This window comes from Rattus rattus, chromosome 2 (assembly GCF_011064425.1).
Source record: "Rattus rattus isolate New Zealand chromosome 2, Rrattus_CSIRO_v1, whole genome shotgun sequence".
In the NCBI taxonomy this organism is placed as follows: Eukaryota; Metazoa; Chordata; class Mammalia; order Rodentia; family Muridae; genus Rattus; species Rattus rattus.
Window position 1 is genome coordinate 219,615,010 of NC_046155.1, and position 6,509 is coordinate 219,621,518.

Sequence of the window (6,509 nt, forward strand, 5' to 3'; positions counted from 1 at the left end):
GTATCTGTTGTCACCTGAATTTTTTATTTGAATCATTCTGACTGGTGTGAGATGGAATCTCAGGGTTGTTTTGATTTGTATTTCCCTGATGATTGAGGATGTTGAACATTTCTTTAGGTACTTTTTAGCCATTTGATATTCCTCAGCTGAGAATTCTTTGTTTAGCTCTCTACCCAGTTTTTAATAGGGTTATGTGTTTCTCTGGAGTCTGCCTTCTTGAGTTCTTTGTATATATTGGATATTAACCCTCTATCAGATATAGGATTGGTAAAGATCTTTTCCCAATCTGTTGGTTGCCATTTTGTCCTATTGACAGTGTCCTTCGCCTTACATAAACTTTGCAATTTTAATAAGTCCCATTTGTTGATTTTTGATCTTAGAGCATAAGTCATTGGTGTTTTGTTCAGGAAATTTTCCCAAGTGCCCATATGTTCAAGACTCTTCCCCACTTTTTCTTCTATTAGTTTGAGTGTGTCTGGTTTTATGTGGAGGTCCTTGATCAACTAGGACTTGAGCTTTGTACAGGGCAATACGAATGGATCAATTTGCATACTACATGCTGATCTCCAGTTGAGCCAGCACCAGTTGTTAAAAATGCTACCTTTTTTCCACTAGATAATTTTAGCTCCTTTATCAAAGATTATGTGAGCATAGGTGTGTGGGTTCATTTCTGGGTCTTCAATTCTTTTCCATTGATTTACTTGCCTGTCTCTGTACCAATGCCATACAATTTTTATCACTATTGCTCTGTAATACTGCTTGAGGTCAGGGATGGTGGTTCGCTCACGAGTTCTTTTATTGTTGAGGATAATTTTCGCTGTCCTGGGTTTTTGTGATTCCAAATGAATTTGCAAATTGTTCTTACTAACCATATGGAGAATTGAGTTGGAATTTTGATGGGGATTGCATTGAATCTGGATATTGCTTTTCACAAGGTGGGCATTTTTACACCATTCATCCTGACAATCCATGAGCATGGGAGGTCTTTCCTTCATCTTTTTCAATTTCTTTCTTCAGAGACTTGAAGTTCTTGTAATACAGATCTTTTACTTGCTTGGTTAGAGTCACACTGTGATATTTGATATTATTTAGGCCTATTGTGGTGTGCCCGGCTAGCTCAGTCAGTAGAGCATGAGACTCTTAATCTCAGGGTCATGGGTTCAAGCCCCAGGTTGGGCCAAGTGGTTTTTGATAACAATTCAGTCTTATATCATTACAGCATAATTTATCACTATAAAGGATTATTGTGAAGGGCATCATTTCCCTAATTTCTTTCTCAGCCTGTTTATCCTTTGAGTAGATGAAGGCCACTGATTTGTTTGAGTCAATTTTATACACATCTACTTTGCTGAAGTTGTTTCTTAGGCTTAGTAGTTCTCTGGTGGAACTTTTGGGGTCACATAAATATACTATTATATCATCTGCAAATACTGATATTTTGACTTCTTCCTTTTCAATTTATAACCCTTTGACATCCTTTTGTTGTCTAATTGCTCTGGCTAGGATTTTAAATACTACATTAAATAGGTAGGGAGAGAGTGGGCAGCCTTGTCTAGTCTCTGATTTTAGTGGGATTGCTTCAAGTTTCTCTCCATTTAATTTGATGTTGGCTACTAGTTTGCTGTATATTACCTTTACTATGTTTAGGTATGAACCTTACTTTCCCGACCTTCCCAGGACTTTTACCATGAAGGGGTACTGAATTTTACCAAATACTTTCTCAGCATCTAATGAGATGATCATATGGTTGTTTTCTTTGAGTTTGTTTATATAGTTGATTACATTGATGGATTTCTGCATATTGAAATATTCCTACATCCCTGGGATGAAGCCTACTTGATCATGATGGATGACCATTTTCATGTGTTCTTGGATTAGGTTTGCGTGAATTTTATTGAGTATTTTTGTATCAATATTAATAAGGGAAATTGGTCTGAAGTCCTCTTTCTTTGTTGGGTCTTTGTGTGGTTTAGGTATAAGTGTAATTGTGGCTTCATAGAACATATTGGATAGTGTTGCTTCTGTTTCTATTTTGTGGAATCTTTTGGACAATATTGGCATTAGGTCTTCTATGAAGGTCTGATAGAATTCTGAGTTAAATCCATCTGGTCCTGGGTTTTTGATTGGGAGACTTTTAATAACTGCTTCTATTTCTTTAGGAGTTATGGGACTGATTGTTTACTGCCATTTACTCCTCTTGAGTGTATTTGCTTCTTTTTGTTCTAGATCCTTTTGGTGTTCTATCAAACCACTAGTGTATGCTCACTCCAATTCCACTTAGGAGGCACTCAGAGCTATTAGTTTTCCTTTTAGCACTGCTTTTGTTGTGTCCCATAAGTTTGGGTATGTCTTTAATTTCTCTTTATTTAATCCTTGACCAAATTATCATTGAGTAGAACATTGTTCAGATTCCGTGTGTATTTGGTCTTTCTGTTGTTCTTGTTGTTATTGAAGACCAGCCTTAGTCTGTCATGATCTGACAGGATGCATGGGATTATCTTCATCTTCTTGTATCTGATGAGGCCTGTTTTGTTTCCAATTATATGGTCCCATGAGGTGTTGAAAAGAAGGTATATTCTTTTGTTTTAGCATGAAATGCTCTGTAGATATTATTTTAAATCCGTTTGGTTCATAACTGCTGTTACTTTGAATGTATTTCTGTTTAGTTATGATCTGTTGATTGCTGAGAGTGGGCTGTTGAAGTCTCACACTATTATTGTGTAAGGCACAATGTGTGTTTTGAGCTTTTGTAAAGTTTCTTTTATGAATCTAGGTGCCTTTGTATCTGAAGCATAGATATTTAGGAGTGAGAGTTCATCTTGGTGGATTTTTCCTTGGAAGAATATCAAGTGTCCTTTCTTATCTTTTTTGAAGACTTTTGGTTGAACATCAATTTTATTCGATATTGGAATGGCAACTACAGTTTGTGTCTTCATGCCATTTGCTTGGAAAGTTATTTTCTAGCCTTTTACTCTGAGGTAGTGGCTGTCTTTGTCTTGGAGGTGTGTTTCCTGTATGCAGCAAAATACTGGGTCCTCTTTACATATCCAGTCTGACAATCTATGTCTTTTTATTGGTGAGTTGAGTCCACTGATGTTAAGAGATATTGAGGAATAGTGATTGTTGCTTCTTGTTATTTTTGTTGTTACAGGTGGAATTATGTTTGTGTGACTCTCTTCTTTTGGGTTTGTTGCAAGAAAATTACTTTCTTGCTGCTTCTATGGTATAATTTTCCCCTTGTGTTGGAGTTTTCCATCTATTATCCTTTTTAGGTTTGGATTTGTGGAAAGATATTGTGTAAATTTAGTTTTGTCATGGAATATCTTGGTTTTTCCATCTATTCTCATTGTGTTCTGGATTTCCTGGATGTTTTGTGTTAGGAGCTTTTTTGCCTTTTACATTTTTTTAATGGTTGTATCATTATTTTCTATGGCATCTTCTGTCCCTGAGATTCTCTCTTCTATCTCTTGTATTCTGTTGGTGATGCTTGCATCTATGACTCCTGATCCCTTTCCTAGGTTTTCTATTTCCAGTGTTGTCTCCCTCTGTGGTTTCTTTATTGTTTCTACAGATTTAGATCCTGGATCACCTGTTTGGTTGTGTTTTCCTGTAATTTTTTAAGGGATTTTTGTGTTTCCTCTTTAAGGACTTTTACTTGTTTACCTGTGTTGTCCTGTATTTCTCTAAGGGCATTATTTATGACCTTCTTAAAGTCCTCTATAATCATCATGAGATGTGATCGTTAAATTCAAATCTTGATTTTCCAGTGTGTTTGGACATAGATTATTTTCTTTGATGGAAGAACTGAACTCTGATCACGTCGAGTAGTTTTGTTTTCTGTTGCTTAGGTCTGGTTGTCTCTGTTAGCTGCTCTTACTGTCTCTGACAGTGGCTTGACCCTCCTTAAGCCTGTGTGTCAGCACTCCTGGAGACCAACTTTCTCCCAGAGGGATCTGGGTACAGAGAACTATGGGACTGGATCAGCTCTGGGGCTCAGGCAGAAACTGGAAGTATCCTGTCCCAGAGTGTTCTTGGGTTCCTGTGTCATGAGGGCTCCAGGAGGGTCCCCTCAGAGCAGAAGTGGTTGTCTTACCTCTCGGGTGTGTCAGCACTCCTGGAGACTTGCTTTTAGCTTTGGGTGCAGGCAGAAACAGGAAGGATTCTGTCCCAGTCTGCTCCTAAGTTCCTGTGTCCAGAGGACTTCAGACAGGTTCCTCTTGGGCCAGAAATATGAGCAGAAGAGGTGATACAATGTATTTTTAAATCATATGTCTTACAATGCTGAACCACGTGCTTAAGGAAATGTCGCTCAGATGAGGAAGACAGAATGAATGTCCCAAGAAGGAAAGAAGAACAGATACACACATGTGGGAGTTTGGAGTCAGCCAGTTATTCCTATGCTGCACTGGATCTGATATCAAGAAAGGTCAGAGTCACTACAACAGTTCTTAAGAATTTGTGATTGTGGGAAACAACCTTATAGAGAATATAACAGTAGGCAGGGCAAATACCATTACTGAATGTCATATTGTTACCTCATTAAAATGGGCAAAATGGCTCAGAAAAAAATCTTTTCTTAGTGATTAACATGATAGTAAACATAAAAACCCGAGCTCCAACTGTGCAAGGCATTTTTCTACATATTATCTTAGAGATCTCATTTTGCTTCTCAATGGCTTGATGGAGCAGTTCCATACAACAGAGCAAAGAAATGAGGTTCCCAAAAGTTAAGTAATTTGACAGTCGCTTAGTTCATCAAAGGCCAGGATTCAAGTTAATACCTTTCTGCTTGCAAAGACTAATTCTTTTCCATTCTACCATGTAGGCATATGTTTATGTACATTTGTATAAGGATCTTAAGAGTTGAAAAACAAGATAGATAAATTTCATAATATTATTAATGTGCTAACATTGGTTCATAAGTGGTGAGCTATGGATGGAATCAGCTTTGCTCTTTTTTTGTCTTATGTGTCTTTTTATATATGTGAAAAAAAAAAGCTAACATCAAGCAAAAGGTATCATCTAATGACTCCACCATCTTCCAGTGACTGACAGCAGCTGTCAGTGACCCTGTATCTATTATCATAAGTATGAAGTTGGTGACCTTTAGGTGTCAACTTGACAAGACCATGGGATTCTGAGATATTTGGCTAAATATTATTTTTGAGTGCGTCTTTGAAGGTGACTCTGGATGGGCTTAGATTTTAGTAGTTTGTGAACTCAGTAAAGCACATTGTCCTCTCGTTTATGGGTGGGCATAGTGCAATTTGCTGAGGGGTTAGATAGAGCAGTGAAGAGGAGGGAGTCTTTAATCATCTGCCTGACTCTTTGAGCTGGGCATTGGTGCTTGGCCCAAGAGTCAAGTAACTTACAACTCTGGTTCTCAACCCTTGCTTTCCTAGATCTCCAGATTGTATGTACCTTCTTAGTGTACACTTGCTTCTAACCATATATATACATACATATATATATATATATATATATATATATATATATATATATATATATATATAGTTCTGCATGCCATCAGGAGAGCAGCCACCATACCCAAAGTAAATACAAAGGACCATGGCTGCATCTGCATGCAAAACTTTATTTATAGTCATGAAATCTGAACTTCACTTTTTTGTCATATATTGCAAGCCATATCTTTTATTTTGTTACATAGAAAACAATATAATAAAATAAAGTATATATATATACATTAATAAAATTATATATATATATATGTATATATATATGGCTGGAAAGATGGCTCAGTAGTTAAGGGCACTGACTGATCTTCCATCAGACCCATGTTCAAATCCCAGTACTCACATGGCAACACACAACTGTCCAAAACTCCAAGATCTAATACTTACACATAGACATGCATGCAGGTGAAACACCAATGCATGTGAAATAAAGGTAAATAAATAAAAAAATTAGAAAAGGAAGAAAGAAACTACTTTAAAAAGCAAATTTAGGTCTAGAGGGGTACAAAAGCTGGCAAGTGGTGAACTGTGGGATGATGTCACAGGTAAGGCAGGTACAAGATAGAAGGAGGCCTGTCATTGGAGGAGAAGGAAGGATGGGTGGGAGAAAAGTTTGAAGGAAGAGGAGGAGACTGAAACAGAAAGGAGAAAGAGACAGGAGGGAAAGAGAGAGAAGCAGTGGCAGGACAATATGGCAGGCGACGTTAAGATTCCACGCTGTACCTTCACAGGTTGTTACGAGTGTTTTTAAGGGATGGATGTGTATTTGGCTTTGTATGTTTAGGTGGGCAATTATATCTTATCAATTGGGTCAAAGGTTATTGTGTTGTATATTCTTTTATGTAGCAATTTAAGTGTAAGAAATTGTGTAGCGGCTGGTCTGGGCCGCCACAGAGTTGGGATGTGTGTTTCTGGCATGGAAACCTGCCTTGGGAACTAGGTAGGTAGAGAGATTGCTGATGGCTCAGAGAGAGGCCTTTGGCAGTGTGATATGGGATGAAGCAGAGCAGGTGAGAGGCTTTGCTGACTGAGACT

At 37.7% G+C, this 6,509-nt stretch overlaps 1 non-coding gene across 1 annotated transcript; it reads left to right on the forward strand.

Annotated features, from left to right (window-relative positions):
* Nucleotides 1–1,106: 1,106 nt before the first annotated feature.
* Trnak-cuu lies at nucleotides 1,107–1,179 on the forward strand. The gene has a single exon. It is a non-coding gene; the product is annotated as a tRNA-Lys (tRNA).
* Nucleotides 1,180–6,509: the final 5,330 nt, after the last annotated feature.